Raw genomic sequence first — 15,431 nt, forward strand, 5'->3', positions numbered from 1 at the left:
GCTGTGTGTATTTTGAGGGGCAGGGAAGGTCCATTCTAACATGGGGTAACTGTACATCTTTCTGCAGGGAGAAGAAAGAGACAGGAAACTGTAAGAAGAGGATAGATGAGATGGATGGAGGGGCCAGAAGGGAGATGAAACACTCCTGTGTTTTGGAAGACAAGAGGTTACAGAGGAAGAGGCAGAAGGGAAAGTCAGATGGTTGAAAAGCTGCTCTGTTTTTACCTCTGAGGAGGCTGGACTGTGATGGTGAATGGCAAGATGAAGGGAGGGTTTGAGAGGTGGGTCAAGGAATGAGGTAAAGAAGCAACTGGCACAGTGCACCATCCAGTCAAGGTGAGTAGGGGAGTGACCTAGATGGGAAGATCACTGACGTTAAGAGATGGGAGGGGATATGGGAAGATTTGGGAGAGGGATGTGCCACAGCCACCTGAAAGAGAGTTTGGAAGGAGGGGGCAATTCGAGTATGAACAGTAGCCCGGAGCAGTAAGTGGCCATGGGATGGAGGTATTAGATGTGGACTTAAGACAAATGGGGGAAAGAAGGCACAAATAGATACTGTGAATTTGCAGTGGTGGAAGGGAAGAGAGCCAATTTCTAGGGAACGTGGCAGGTTTGTGGGAATGGCTTGTGCATCAGGACAAGAGGAGACTGTCGAAGTGAGGACTGGCATATGGATATGGCTGGGAGAAAAGCAGGCACAAATTTGAAGCTTATGTCTTGTGGCCCTGGATCTTTCCTCTTCCCTGCTTGTGGGGAAATGCTAATGCTGTGTGATTCAATTACTTCAGATTTCCTTTATTTGGAGGCAGTTTCGTCTTCCTCAGCAGCAGTGTGCACAGTCATCCCTCTAATTGCAGCAGGAGCACTGTCATACTCGGCAGGCACGGAGCATGCAAGCTTTCAAAACATGATGGTGCTCTGGGATCAAAGCTTGCAAGGGTCCTTTTTAATTAGTATCGCTTTATATTTTGTGGGTCTGTCTCCACATCTCTAGCTTTAGCCTGTTGTAAATAAACACCTTGGAAACCTGAATAAGGTGTAAACATGATTATATGAAACAAAAGGTTTGAGAGGTGTGAACTGCTTTATTTGCCTACAGGAGTGGTTAAGCCTGACACTTAAAGGAATGATTTAAAAGTCACCACTGTGTGGTCCACAGGTGATTTTACTTGAAAGCTCAGGTTGGGAGCTTCACTCTGCCATCCCAGGAGATGAAGCCCCATGTTTAATGCCTCCAGCTCCAATGCCACCACTCACATCCTCTTCCCAGCCACTCTGGTATATACAGTCTATCTTAATGCTTGTGGTGCACTGAAAATATCCCTGGCTGTGGCTGCCTCCTGAACTGGGGTCAGATCTGGACCCAGGGCAGGGGACAGGGCAGGGGACAGGGCAGAGGGTGTCACCTGCTGCCAAGCCATGGGCAGTGGCTTGTTTGTTTTCAATGGGAGTTTCGTTTTCTTTCTTTGCTTCTCTTTCCTCCTTGTGTTTAGACATTGTTTTTCAAATGTGCCTCTGTTGAAGCTATATTTGGGGCTTGTTTTCTAATTTGGCACTGTTTAGGCTCTCTCACATATATCTTCTTGGGGGTTTTTTATTTTTATTTAAAGCGTGTGATACCTTTAAACGTGTAAATATCCGGACTAATTGGAATGCCTAAACAGTCACTTCCCAAACTGCCAAGATGTTAAAATCTGTTGATGTGTGCAGTCCTGAAGTTACCATGGCAACCACATCCATTGCCAGAGAGACATGCTAGATCCCCTTCAGCTTGTGGAGGGCATCCCTCAGCCCCAAACTTTAGGCAGCATGTTTATTTCCAGCTCCTGAGCAGCTTGCTGGGTTATAGCTGCATCCTGATGGTGAATGGGAAAGGGGAGGGAGCCCTGGCCTGCTCCCAGGTGATCAAGGCCGCTCATATGCCCAGGTCTTGCTGCACAAGAGGCTCAGTGTAGGCAGCCCAAGGGTGGCATCACTGTCCAGCACCCTGGCTGAGGCAGGACACAAGCAAGACTCTCGTGGGATAATGAGATATGTCTGACTTTCAGTGCCACTTTCAGTGGGAAATGGATGAGAACCACCACAAGTTACTAAGTGTGTTAGTGGGCGCTGGCTTACTCTCACTGTGCAATGGTGAGAGTCTCAAATCGCAGCCCAGGTGGTTCTGGGCCAGTCACCACCGTTGCTGCTGGGGCAGCTGCCAAGGAGCACAGAGTACACTCACTGTGGTGGCCCACCTCCAGTATGAAGGCGTGACCCTCTGAAAAACCTGAGTGCATTGTGGGAGAGGCACAGAGAGATGCACTCAATGCCTCTTTATGAAAAATAGCAGTCACCTTTATATCCTTCAGTTTGTTCTCTGAGACAACTTCTTCTGGAGCAACTTCCACAAGCTGGTTTTGTTCTCTGCCCCACAAAGTAGTTTCATACTAGCATCAAGGTGTGCGTGTAGAGTTTACCTCTTTTCCTTTTGGGTAAAGGAAGCATTATGTGAGTAAGATGAAGTTTGCAGCTCCTTTTTCACATCTTTTTGTCCTTCTTTAGTCTAAGGGTTTCTACCCCTGAAGGGTCCACACAACTATTGCAAAGAAGAGTTTTGAAGAGAGGCTCCATGATCTGCTGAGAGTTTTCTGCACCAAGGCTTCCTTCGAAAATAAGCGGGGATGGACTCAATGTTTGCCGCAGCTTCCTGGGTATGAGAACTTGTTTTCATTTTACATTTGAACTAAATCCAAGAAAAACAATGTGGCTGCGCAGAAAGGTTTGCCCTTTGTCTTGCTGCTTCTGTGAAACTTGCCTGGGTTTTCCATTAGGAGTGAACAGCTTTTATGATTACAGTGTCTAATATCAGACAAAATACTTAAGAACTTTGTGCTTTTAATAGCTTTGGTATTCCTACCGTCTCTGACAATTGCAATCTGTGTAGCCATTAGGTTTATTTTTACATCTATAAATATTTCTTTTTATATATGTGTACATATATGTGCGTGGATCCCTTCATTTTCACAGCTGGACAGATACAGTATCAGTCATCATGAAAGTGTGCTCCAGCAACAGTCACTCTCTGCTCCTGTTTAATAACCTCTCAAGATCAATTTACTCATATCAGCATTTCCAAAAATTATGTCAAAAAGTCTCCTTGCAAACTCATGCATTTGCTTAAAATTTATAAATATATGTTTAGAAAATAAAAAAAGAAGGCTGGGTTTGAAGTTTGAGTTTGATTTCTGCTATTTAAGAAAAAATGCAACTGCACTTTGATCTTTTCAGATTTGCATAAGTCAAGTTAACTCTGCAAGAATGAGCATTAGAAATTTAAAGATTACTGATATTCTTGTGAAAAAGAATGATTCCAGACACAAGTGCTAGAAGCCACTTGGTTTTGTTCATTGTGGAGCTCCTGACACAATGTTGGAGTACCAGTAAGCCAGGGTCCAGCTGAACAGGAGAACTGCAACCCCTTCAGCATCTCAGCACTTTGGGGACTGATTTCTTCATGTTCTCTGTACCAGTGGATTTCTGGTAGTCTAGTTTATGCCATGTTTACTACCCAAAACTCAACAATGCTATGCAATAGTTAACTTCTGTTGAGGATTATGTCAGGTTCTTAACAGATAAGCTGTCTTTTACTCTGGCCACATCAATAAACACTGGTAGTGTAAAGAGGAGCACTGTCCCTTGCAGCCTGGCCAGGTCTGCTCTGCCTTTTGACTCCTGCACCAAGGGAGAAATCTGTGCTGGGTTTCACAGAACTTTCTCAGTTGCTGTCAAAGCATTGTCTAAGGTTCATAAGATAAAACAGCATTTTTCTTTGTGAGGGGATGGGTTGCCCACTTAATTTTGCCTTCACCTCCAGCAGGCTCTCTTTTGTTGCTGTCCTCTAGGTGATTTATCACAGATATGTTTTCTCAGGTTCTGTAGCCTTAATAAGCATTAGGCAATATTTAAGCAAATACTTTGTTCAAAATTCCCTAAAGATGCTGCATCAGCTGGGAAACATAGTGCACTCTTTTCCAAAGAGGATCCCAAAAATTCCACCTGCCCCCTGGGACAATGCTTCCAGAGTAACAAGGAAGCTTCAAGGGCAGGACGTGGGATGCCTTATTCCCCTCTAGTCCCAAACACCTGTTCCTACTTTATTCAGGGTCAGACTTGTGGTTCCCAGCTGCTGCAAATCAGAATAGTTTAGAAGACTTTCAACTAATGAAGGAAAAAAAAATCAGCTGTAATCCAATTACAGAAGAAAGATGAAAAGGGCGGGGAGGTTTCCTGCCCCCTATACTAGGAATGATAATTTAAACTATACTTCTAATCCTAAATATTTTAGCAAATGAGCTGCATGAGCTCACCATGCTGCTGACTCTTCCCTGTTCCTGTCAGTTTATTGCCTGCACAGCCATGCAAAGCATCCCCCTCTAAAATGGACATCTCTGGTTTTAAAAGAGCTGTTCTTTGTCCTCTCTTTTTCGACTTGATCACCCTGACACAGGCAGCCTGGGAAGAGGAAACTTTACTGCCAGCTGTCTCACTTTTATGAAAAGAAAGAGACATGGTTTCTCCACTTCTTGTGTGTTTTCCTTGAGCTCCATAAGCAAGAAAGATTTCACAGCTATCTGAGCCCAAACAAGACCACAGACAGTTTTATTTGTCCATCAATTACCACCCATTTGTTGTGAATTAGGGCAGGGAAGGATGAGCAAGTTTATTTTCTATTCTTGCCCTGTTACTTCCCTGAAGATTTTCACTCTGGGGGGAGATGGAGCACATTTTTCTTTGAATACAAGTTTCAAAAACAAAAAGGAGAAGAGAGTGCCCTTCAAAACTCTGGGGACATATGTCAGAGATGCTTTGAAGTTATGGTACATCCTTTTCAATCCCATGTGGGTGCTACAACCCTGAGGTCCTGCAGTCCCAGGTTAGTTCAAACCTGGTGCAGCTCTTCTGAGCAGAGCTGTGCTTGTGCCTCTCTACCACAAAAACGTACAACCCTGCCACAGGCAGGTGTGTGAGCAACGCCAGGCAATGATTTTCTGTGTGACCTGAGGCTCAGCCCTTTTTCTTTTTGGGTTTCTTCTCCCACCTATTTGGGCTCTATGTTTCTCAAGGCAAAGGCTCCTCTCCCAAGCCCGGGGAGTGCTCTCCACAGAGGTAGCTCAGCAAGGAAAAATTTTTGCAGTGGAGAAGGAGCAACTGCAAGCCCAGTCAGAAAGAAAACTACTTATTTTTCTTTGGAAAAGTCCCCCACAACATCAAAGGATTTTAATAGCGTTTAAGTAATGCTTTTTCAAATGTGAAGATACTTGTTTTCTCAGTCATTTGTAACAAAACCTATTACATGTATGACAGTGCAATCCATCATAAACACAATGAAACATGTAAGGTGGGAGGAGAAACTCATGGCATGTTTTTAATAGGCATTTCTTCCCTTCCCCCTCCGAACTGAAGTTATTTGTTATGACTTTTACTTAAAATGGGGAAAGAGGAGAGGGAGGGGAGTATGTTTTGAATTCACTGGAGAAGAAGGAAGATCTGTTTTATTTTATTTTAGTAGCTCCAGGCTGCCTTTGAGTAACTAGGTATTACAGTCCTGGTGCATCTCTAATTAATAAGATCAACTGCCCCTGAATTTTCTTTCACAAACTAATTTAGATATGTCAAGGCTGCAATTTTTTTGAGAAAGATCTGACTCCTTGCTTATTCATCTTTCCTCCTACTCCATGAGAAAATAAAACCCTCAGCTAAAATGCCCTTTGAAGTCTGTTTTAGGTACTTGATTGAAAATTAAATACTGCCTTGCTGCTGTTAAAAGTGGTCAAGGTTCCCGTTCTTTTTCTTTTTCTCTCACCGCCACCCTACAATTTGCAAAGGATAATGAACCCTGGGATCTGGCTTAGTTCCAGACACAGTCAAGCACTGCTGTGGCCACCTGGGCCCCTACCCCCCTCTGTGACAGACGTCACGGGTGAGATGGTGGCACCACCGGGATCAGTGGCAAAGCACCTGGCTCTGCTGCGCCTGGCATGGGAAGGGTCTGACCCTGCAAGGTGCTGAGTGTCCTCTGGCTGCAGCTGACTTCTCAACCCCATGCAATCAAGCTCTCCCTTAGTCCCAGAGAGCCCTTGGATTTGTGGGGAATGGCTCTGAAAACTCATAAAGATCAAACTGTTTATTGGGGTGTATGGTTTACTTTTATTTGGCAGCATTTGTGGAGCCCGGGCACTGGGCTTCTGTTATGAAAGTTATTGTATGTGAGGTGCCTCCCAAAATCCTGCCCTAATAATCCCTTCTTGCTGGAAGCCTCCAGAAAGAAAGAAATGAGGTAGGGGAAAGGAGAAGGAGGGAGAATTTGGGCTCCCACTTGTTAAATCCTATCAGTCAGTCTTTCATTTCTTGGCTGAAGCTGTGCATCTGGAATAGTCCCCTCAGGATGCTGAAACAACAGGCTGAAGCAACACGCCCAGCCTGGGTAATGCATTTCTTCCTTGTAGGAATGGTGCAACAAGGCAGAGCAGCAGGTCCCTGACCAACACAAGAACTGGATCCACCAGCAGAAAGAAAACCTAACCATGCCTGGGTTTTACAAGAAGATCTATTTTTTGTTACAGAAGAAGTTGAGCCCCTTTAAATGAAGAAAAGAGGCCTGGTTGTGGTTTTGTTTTGGTTGCTCAAGCTGGGTTTCCTATACAGGCAGCATGACTTTACAGTGTCCTGCTTGCCACGGTGGAGAAATATTTTCCCCCTTCCTCCCTCCCCCTCCTCTTCCCTACCGAATTCAAGGAGGATCAGCAAAAAGCCCGACAAGGAGGGACACTAGCAGGCAGGCAATTCTCCGACACCCCATTGAGCATCCTCCACCCTAACCCCTGCATAGTGTGGTTTACAACTTAGACATTATTATCTGCTGACAAACTAAGACTTTTCTGGAAAGCAAGCTTTTTTTTCCCAGAAGCCAACAGAGCCTGACCGGAGCATAGCAAGCTCTCAGCAGAGCTTTAGGCATGCCAATTCATTTATTCAGAGGTCTCAAGCTAGCTTTACATCCTAGGTGATCATACATGCCGTCTGGATGGAGTGGTGAGAGGGGAATTTCTAGCCCAGTCCTGTCTGGACCAGGGTTTGTCATGGAGAGAAAGTCACAAAGGAGACACTGTGAAAGTGCTCTACATGGCGGTGCCATCGTGTGGGCATTCTGGACACACTTAAAGTGTAAACCTGGCATCTGGCCCTCGTTTGGGTTGCTGGAAATAACTGGAGATCTGCCTTTCAGTGGTCTCTGAGAAGCTCATAACCTGAATGCATGTGGGCTCCTGGTAGCCAGATACTTTGGGGTTTTTTTCTTTAGACCTAAAAGTTTCAAGGTTGCATTAAGGTGAAGAGCAAGGACATAGCTGTGAGAAAAACAGGGTTTTTTCTCTTCAATCCCAGACTGATGTTTTACCTGTGTCCAACTCCACATAAGAAAGTGGGAGAAATAAATGAGAAATTAGTATGATATACGTGTCTTTGCATAGCCATGTATACAATATGCTATCAGTGTAACATCCATGCCCATTTGAAACTGAGTTAAATGTCAGATGTGCTGTAAGATGTTTCACCAATGCAGAGGGCACAGTGAGCAGCTTCCTAAACCTTGATCATAGCAACCATTCCCTATGTGAAGAAACTTAACATCGAAAGCATCCTGAAAGTGCCTGGGAGACCAAACAGTAAAGCCCTTGTAGGATGCTGTCACACATTTATCAGTCAAGTCTTTCTGTCATCATCATCATCATTAACTTTTGCTTGAAATTTTGTCCCTTCATGATCCGTATTTTGAACAAATGGCATGAGAGTATCAATTGTGCTTTTTCATGATCACATTTCATAGCTGAAACTGTATTTAAAATATAAAAAGTGTCAGACAAGGAAAATGTTAGTATGGAATGTGTGAAGACCACCACCAGGCAACTCTACCCTCCCACTGCACCCTTTCACATTCTAACTCTAGTCTGGCCTCTTGCAAAGTACTGCAATATCACGTTTCCTCAAAGTCAAAGTTTTGCCAAATGAAACACAAGCCTCTTTAGATCCATTTTCACCAGTATTTGTTTCCAATTATAACAACATAGCTACTCTACTGAGCATACTCCCTATCACTGTTTCTCAGTGAAGCTAACTTTTTAAAGTCTGAATGGGAGTAGAAAATGATGACTTATTTATCAATAGTTTCAGTAGGAAAAATACAGCAACTGCCTGGTATTTTGAAATGCTATCTCCCCCCTCCCCTTCCTTTCTGATGATGATTTTAGGAACATAAACCCTTACTAAGTGGCATTTTCCTCTCTGTGCATGTGGTGGTTTGCCTGTCAGATGGTTACAGAGCAGGATTTCTCACAAGGACAGGCTGCTGACACAGACCTGCCCAATGCTAGAATGAAAGTGGCCTTGCAGTTTGTATTACAGAGCATTACATTCAGCCATTTGAATCTTTAAGTAAATATTTTCCATTTTTACAGAAACTCCTCTGTTTTGACCCAAAACATTCTGGGTTTTGCTAAGCCAAGTATTGTAAGCATAGGCTTGTTTCTCCTTCAAGCAAAAAGTGTGTTCCAAGCCTCGTGCAAAGGGTCCTCAAGAACATAATTTCATTTTTACTGAAGTTGGGTAGAATACCCCTGAGCACAGTTACTCCCCTGCTTGGAGAAGCAAGCTCTCCATACTTCTTATGCATCTAAAAATAATCCAGAATTAAATATATATTGGTGCATTCCTGTAATCTGTGTCTTAGGCTGTTATGTATATTATCTTTGTACATCAGACTGCACAAGTTATTTTTAAGTCCAAATTTTCTTCTCTTTATCCCATTCCAAAAACAATAAACATAGCTCACAAGAAAAAGGTATAATAACATATAACCCTGCTGTAAACACACGGGTTTCACTCCAACAGAATTTCTTTACTGCCTAGCAGCCACCCCAGATCTCACCTCCTCTTGCAGGTCACAGCGCTCTGTTAGACTGGGGGCTGTATTCCAGTAGGAACCACTGGGTGTTTATTGTGCTGTTCTGCACTACTTTGTACAAGGTCTTCTTTGGCTGAAAGCTAAGCCCAGCTAAGGTCACAGCCGTGCTGCATAAGATGTCCATACAATGGATGTGATGTTCCTGCTGCCAGCCCTCACCCCTCAGAGCTTTTACTGGAAGCCCAGGTTATGGGACCTTTCACCTTGAGAAACAAACAAACAACAAAAAAAAATCCATCCCTCACAGTTCTGGGAAAGAAATGGGGACACACAGACCCTTTGCCACAGAGGAGCCAAGCACCCAGTTAGAACCCAGCAAGTCACATCACCTTCCTCTCTCATCCAGGAAAAGTGCATTTTTGAAGCTGTATTTAGCAGATGTTGGCTGCAGCACTGTGGCAAGATGCACACCAGAAAAAAATAGCTGTGATCACATTTCCTTCTGTTGGCCTCGTAGATTGGGGAATGTGGGAAGATTTCTCTCTCTGCTGGGGTCACAGCAGGGCAATGTTTGTTGTCTTCTGCCTACTGTCATGTGCCCCATAAAGCCCAAAAGAGGCCTTCTCTCTATTGAAACAAGTACTTGGCATATTTGGAGCACATGCTAACACCAGTTGCTTTTCAAAGGCTCTGTAAATTCCAGCTCACTCTTCTATCCAATTTTCCATTCAGAGACACAGCAAGGGGCATTTGGCAGACCATGAAATAAAACTGCACGTGCTGTAATCCTTTTCAGGGTGAGGCTCAAGCTCTCACTCCCTCTCCTCCCTCCCTCTCCTTTTCATTCCCAGTCTCTTTCTATACAAGTGTGACCAACTACAGGAGCACCTTGCTTGGATTAGACAAGGTCATGGAAAACGCTTGGAAAATCTAGGGCTTGTTATGAGCTCAACAAGCAGTGATACTGACCTTACCAGTTTTAATAGCACAGGGGTTTAATTCCACTCTATGAGCTGTCTTTTGTTTCCCCCCCCCTCCTTCCACTGCTCGCCAAGGTTAACTCTTTGCAGGCTTGGGAAAGGCTATTTTGTCAGCCATAACAGAGTGTATAAATCACTTGTACTGTACCTGTGGACAGGCAAAACAGGCAATTCTCTGATGTGTGACTGAGCCCAGAGGGGTTTGCAGATATGCCAACACTTTCAGTGTATTCCTGGATTAATTTGATATTCCATTCTTGGCACTGAAGGAGCCTGCTGCCCAGCTCAGGGTATAAACCATGAGAGAAAAAAGAATGTTCCTCAGCTCCAGTGTCTGTCAGGTCTTACTCTGCAAGGGGATCTTTAGAGTATACCAGTGCAAAAGTGGTGTAGAACATGGCAGTGGAAGTGATCCTTAGGAAAATCAAAAGGATGGCAGGAGAGACTTCATGCCAATAACTTGTGAGCTTTAGGGACCAAACCTACTTAGTTATTTTAAATTGGCTTTGTTCCATTACCTTGATTTCTCTCTTATGTGTAGCTTTGTGTGTTTCCAGATCCTTTAAATTTAGGTCTCTGAGAAAAAAAAAAAATTCTATCTGATTTCCCAGTCTCTATTTTCCTGAGCAAGATTGCTGTTCCAAGCATCTCATGGGTCAGTACTGCTGGCTGTCAGTTTGCTCCCTATTTTCCTTCTTTCCCCTTCCAACAGCGTCCAGCCACTTGCTCCCATTCCACTTCTCAGTTAAAACACAGGCAAAATGGGTGCTGGAGGCACCAGCCAAGCAGTGGGAGAAGGGGAGGAGAGGAGTTGTAGGAGAGGGGGACAGGCTTTCCTGTGTGGTACGGTTAAGGTGTTGTGTTGGGTCATCCCAATGGAGCCATCTCCTGTGACATTAATGATTTATCACTGGAGAATCATTTGTGCTCATTGAACCTACCCATCAATGAAGTCGCTGTTGTGAAGTCATGTGTTGCCACAGTGATGAAGAAAGTCTCTTCCCATAGAGCTGACATCAAGAGATGAAAGGTGGCCACAGGCTCACCAACAGGTAGAAATCATCTGTGGGAGAAGCAGCTGCCAAGGAATGCACTGTAAAATGATTCTGGTGGCCGATTCTGATTCTGGTGAAGATGCATATCAAAATAAAACAGAAAAAATGCCTGTGAGGAAAGGGAAGGCTCAGAAGGGAAGGATGAATTGCTTAGATTAATTTCAACCAAGTTGTATTCAAAGGGGCACTTTTATTTTGAGTAAGTAGTTTTCCAGTATATGACTGACATGACTTCCTAGCCTTATTTCTCTAAATTGAATTTTAAAAAATCCATTCTTGATTTGCTTTCAGCAACTTGGAGAGAATTCATATCTAGGTGCAAACCTCATGACTCAGTCCAGTCCTTTCTGCCTCTCTCCCCACTTAATTAGTTTCCAGTTTAGAGCTTTCAGATGTAGGTAAGGGATAAAGCAAAGTTTTGTTAACTTAGGCCCATTTCAGCTGCCTTCTGGTAGAATAGTCTTCAAATACATATTTGTACATACTTGTACAGCAGTACTGCTTTGGTTTAGAAACATATCAAATATGAATACATTAATGAATATAAGCTGTATTTCTCCACATACCTCTAGACCAGTCTCTTTGTACTGAGCAGAGATTCAGTTTTTAGTAGCCTTGGGTTTTAACCCAGTGACATCAGAGAAGCAGAAAAGCAACAGTGATGGGCCCCAAGGTGTGTTTACCTAATGTCTTTGGAGCTGTTGTAAATTCATGCCTACTACTGTCTCCTGTAATTCAGAGGAGCTGTGTGGAAAGGGAAAGCAAAAAAAAATGCTGATCTAAGCAAATTTGATACAAATTTGGGCAAAGGATCAAAGATTCTGTTTTTATGGAAGCCAGTTCATCAATCGTTATCTTTCATGCAGCAGATCTTCTTCTCCCTGCCCCCCTTTTTTTTCTTCTTCTTTTTCTTTTTTGGTAATTTTTGTTAAAAAACATGAAATGGAAAAAGAAACCAAAAACTTTATCACTAGCCAGAGACTGATTTCCACCAGCACATGAGGGTTTCTTTGCCTTAGTCTTTTCTAACAACCAGTAAATATCCAAACACATAGTTGTGCCAGATAAAAGAAGAAAGTAATAATGCTGCATAAAAACAGCCCAGGCATCTAGCTAAGCAGTTGGCTTTCTTTTCTTTCAGAATTAAAGGAATCAAATCCAGTTTTGTGCTGGTATTTACTGTCGAGTGGCCTACTTCAGATTTTAATGATCTCTTGAGACCCTGGCCTGACCCAAAATGTTGTTACAACTTGGCCCACCCCAGTATAATAAACTACAATCCTGTCACATGGTGCCCCTTATTCAGTAATTAGAAATGTCCTAAGTACAGTATTAACTACTGTGCCTAAAAGCTGGCTGAGCAAATGCCAGTTTACAAGGGATTCATGGTCAAGGTGCTGAGTGAATTGCTGGCTGAAAAGGCAGGCCTCAAACAGAAAGAAATTAAAAGAAACCTTGCTAAGCTCCTTTAGGGAAAATTGTAACAGCCTCCCCTCTCCATAATCAACAGCTGCAGAAGCAAAAGTGTTGCTCATCTGTTTTCCTGCCAAGTGGAAAACATACTATATGCATTATGGAGATGAAGAAGAGTTATAATAACACTGTAGGTAGAAAGAATTTATAAATGGCTAGTTGGATGCTACTTTTAAGGCAAAGAACCAGAGAAGTAAAAAATTGTTGCAGAAAATGCCATTATATGGTTTCAAAATAGTTGAGTAATGAATATACTCTCTCAGGTCTATACATTATGAATGCAGAATTAATTTATATTGCATTTCAGCAACGTTATACTCTACTTCACACTTAATTATATTAGATAAATACCTGGAGTGAGGAACACATTGTTGACACTTGCAGCTAAGAAAGCCTTTTGTCATAAAAATAAGGACTACATTTTTGCAAGGTGCAGACAGCTTTAAGTATTTTCAGAGTTAACCTAATCTCTATTGCTATTTCTAAGTGGGCTATTAACACCCTATGGTCGCAAAGGCTTTTCTGCTTGAAGACCTTACACACCACCTCACATCAGTGAGATAAACCATTTGCTGCACATTTTTACCCTGGGCAGCTAAACCAGGTTCAGGACACTGAAATGCGTCCTCATTTCAATAGGTTTCCTGGTCCACCAAGGTGGAGTGATACCCCACAGGTAATGGGAAACCTCCAATAACATCATCAATAGTACAGCTCCTAAGTGAGAAATGGAGTAGATGATTTCACAGGGGCCCTTGCAAGCCCTTGTGTCCTCTGACAGTAGAGAGTTAACTGCATTTGCAGTATCATTAACCCCACCAATCCTCTAACAAAAATAACCCCAAACCAAAGTGCCCTCACACAGCTCAAAAGGCACTGGCTCTAAATATATTTATTGAATCTTTACAACCAAGTGGATCAGTATGAAATCCTTTCATGCATCTTTATGCCTTACAAAGATGCACGAGGATCACGCACATGCAATCCATTATTCCTTTTTAGGTCACCTCTGGGAGCAAGGGATGTGGGTGCAGGCATGACATTCCCTTGTGTTTGGCATTGTAGACTTCCAAGAGGACTTGGGGTAGGCTTGCAAGTGGGAGGCAAGGAAGCAATTAGAGGAGAAAGACAGTTTTCAGAGATTTCGCTGTGCATTGTCCCCAGTTCGGTGAGTGATGTGAGGCAGAGCAGGGCCGTCACACCTTTCCATCACTCTGCCACTCTGCTTGAGGAGGGAGAAAAAAAGAAGTGTTTGCAAGCCTTCAGCCAGGAGGCCTGGTTGTGTATCTCTTGTCAAGGTGTGGTGCACATGGCTGCTCCCAAACCCTGTCAGCATGCCTGGCCACACCACTGTTGTGGAAAGCTTGGAAACTGAGACTGTTTGTTTCATTGTCCTGGAAAATGAAGCCCATAGGAAGAGGCTGCTGTTTTCCAAAGTAACCCTATTAGGAGCGATTACCAAAAATGGAAGATAAAATTAGCATGCGATGAGGTTCATGTAAATCTCAGCTGACTATTTGGGGATACAGCAAAAGAGCTGACTTGATGAATTAAAATAGTTTTTTCCTTTAGTAACAGCTAGATTATGGTTTGAATAAAAAATAAAATCACTCTGTGCAAGGTTTAAGTGTGCAGTAAATAGAAACCAGTTTTCAAACCTGATATGGAAATAATTTTGTTGTGTTCTTGGGCTTGTTGTGCATCTCTGTCATTCCAGCATTGGTGGGAAAGGTTTGATTCCACAGACTTGTGCTTAGACATCTGGTTTTCTAGGGCCTCTTGGTGACAATGTTCAGCAAAGAGTCTCACTGAAGAGCTCAGAAACTGATACAAAAGTGAGCTGGTGGTTGCCTCTGCTGTAGAAGTGTTTAGAGCTCAGTTTTTATGTGATTTGATATATAACATACCACTTGATTTGGAACTGCTATCTTTTATATTATTCTATGAACACTCTTAGAATTAATATCCATCAGATTAGTAACTGCCCAGGATAGTACTTAATCCTCTTTTAATTTGAATTAGAGGATTAAAAATCTCTAAGTAAATTTTACGCTACTGCCCTCCGGGTTTTGTCCCTTTCCCAAGGACATAATTTGGAGTCTTACCAGAAGCTAAATAGGTCACTGGTAGGACAGCTCTTGTCCACTCGATGAAACTGAGTGGGCACACAGAGGTGCCAGGTTTTAGGTGACCAAAAAAGAGGGCAGACACTGATGGAGAATGAATGAATGAATGCATTGAAATCACCCCAGCTCAATTTGCAGCTGGCATCTCCCTGTAGCAGCCACCCTCAGGAGTTTGCTTGCAGCTCCATCAAGATATCCCTCTTGAGAGGTCTACAAACTCAGCAGTCTCTTCATGGGGAAACAAGCTCAGGTATCTCATTTTGGGATCACTAGAAACCCAGCATGGCTGGAGGATAATCACACCAAAGGAACATGTTTCCTGCCTTTCTCCATACTGCTTCTCTCTCCATTAGCTCCTTGAAAACAGTGCTGTGTTTCTCTAAGTGTAACCACTAGCCATCCTTCTCAGGGAGAAGTTGTTTGCACAAATACTATAGAAGAGAAGTACTGGGTTATTCCTCGTGCTTGAATGCTCCAGATTCGGAAATAGATGCTTCACCATCAAGCAGGTCAGTGGTGTCTCCAGGTCATGGATCCAAACGATAAGGTGGATAGGAAAAGGAAACAGTGGGTTTCACAATATGCTGTTTTAATGGATGTTTAGATTGGCTGCAAATGTGCAAGTGCCTGTTTGTTTAGAGTTACCAGGATATGAATCTAAGAAATAAAAATAGCAATGCATTAAGGCTTAGTGAACCTCTTGGGAAGGAGCAAATTAATATTTCTAAATGTAAATATTTTGACCCAACCTATTAATCAAGTTCTCATGCTACAGTGGGAGAGAATTGAATTGGATGTGGTAACTTCTATTCTGTGTTCTACAGGAAGAGCACATTGTGCTTCATACACCAGC

At 43.0% G+C, this 15,431-nt stretch overlaps 1 long non-coding RNA gene across 1 annotated transcript; it reads left to right on the forward strand.

Moving 5' to 3' along the window:
• The first annotated feature begins 295 nt into the window (after positions 1-295).
• On the forward strand, positions 296-15,001 carry LOC136290977 (uncharacterized). The gene is made up of 3 exons (XR_010721433.1): positions 296-336; positions 2,548-2,696; positions 14,988-15,001. It is a non-coding gene; the product is annotated as an uncharacterized lncRNA (long non-coding RNA).
• The last annotated feature ends 430 nt before the right edge of the window (positions 15,002-15,431 follow it).

This window comes from Chamaea fasciata, unplaced genomic scaffold (genome assembly GCF_029207755.1).
Source record: "Chamaea fasciata isolate MVZ Bird 193981 ecotype frontalis unplaced genomic scaffold, bChaFas1.0.hap1 SCAF_1, whole genome shotgun sequence".
Lineage (NCBI taxonomy): Eukaryota > Metazoa > Chordata > Aves > Passeriformes > Sylviidae > Chamaea > Chamaea fasciata.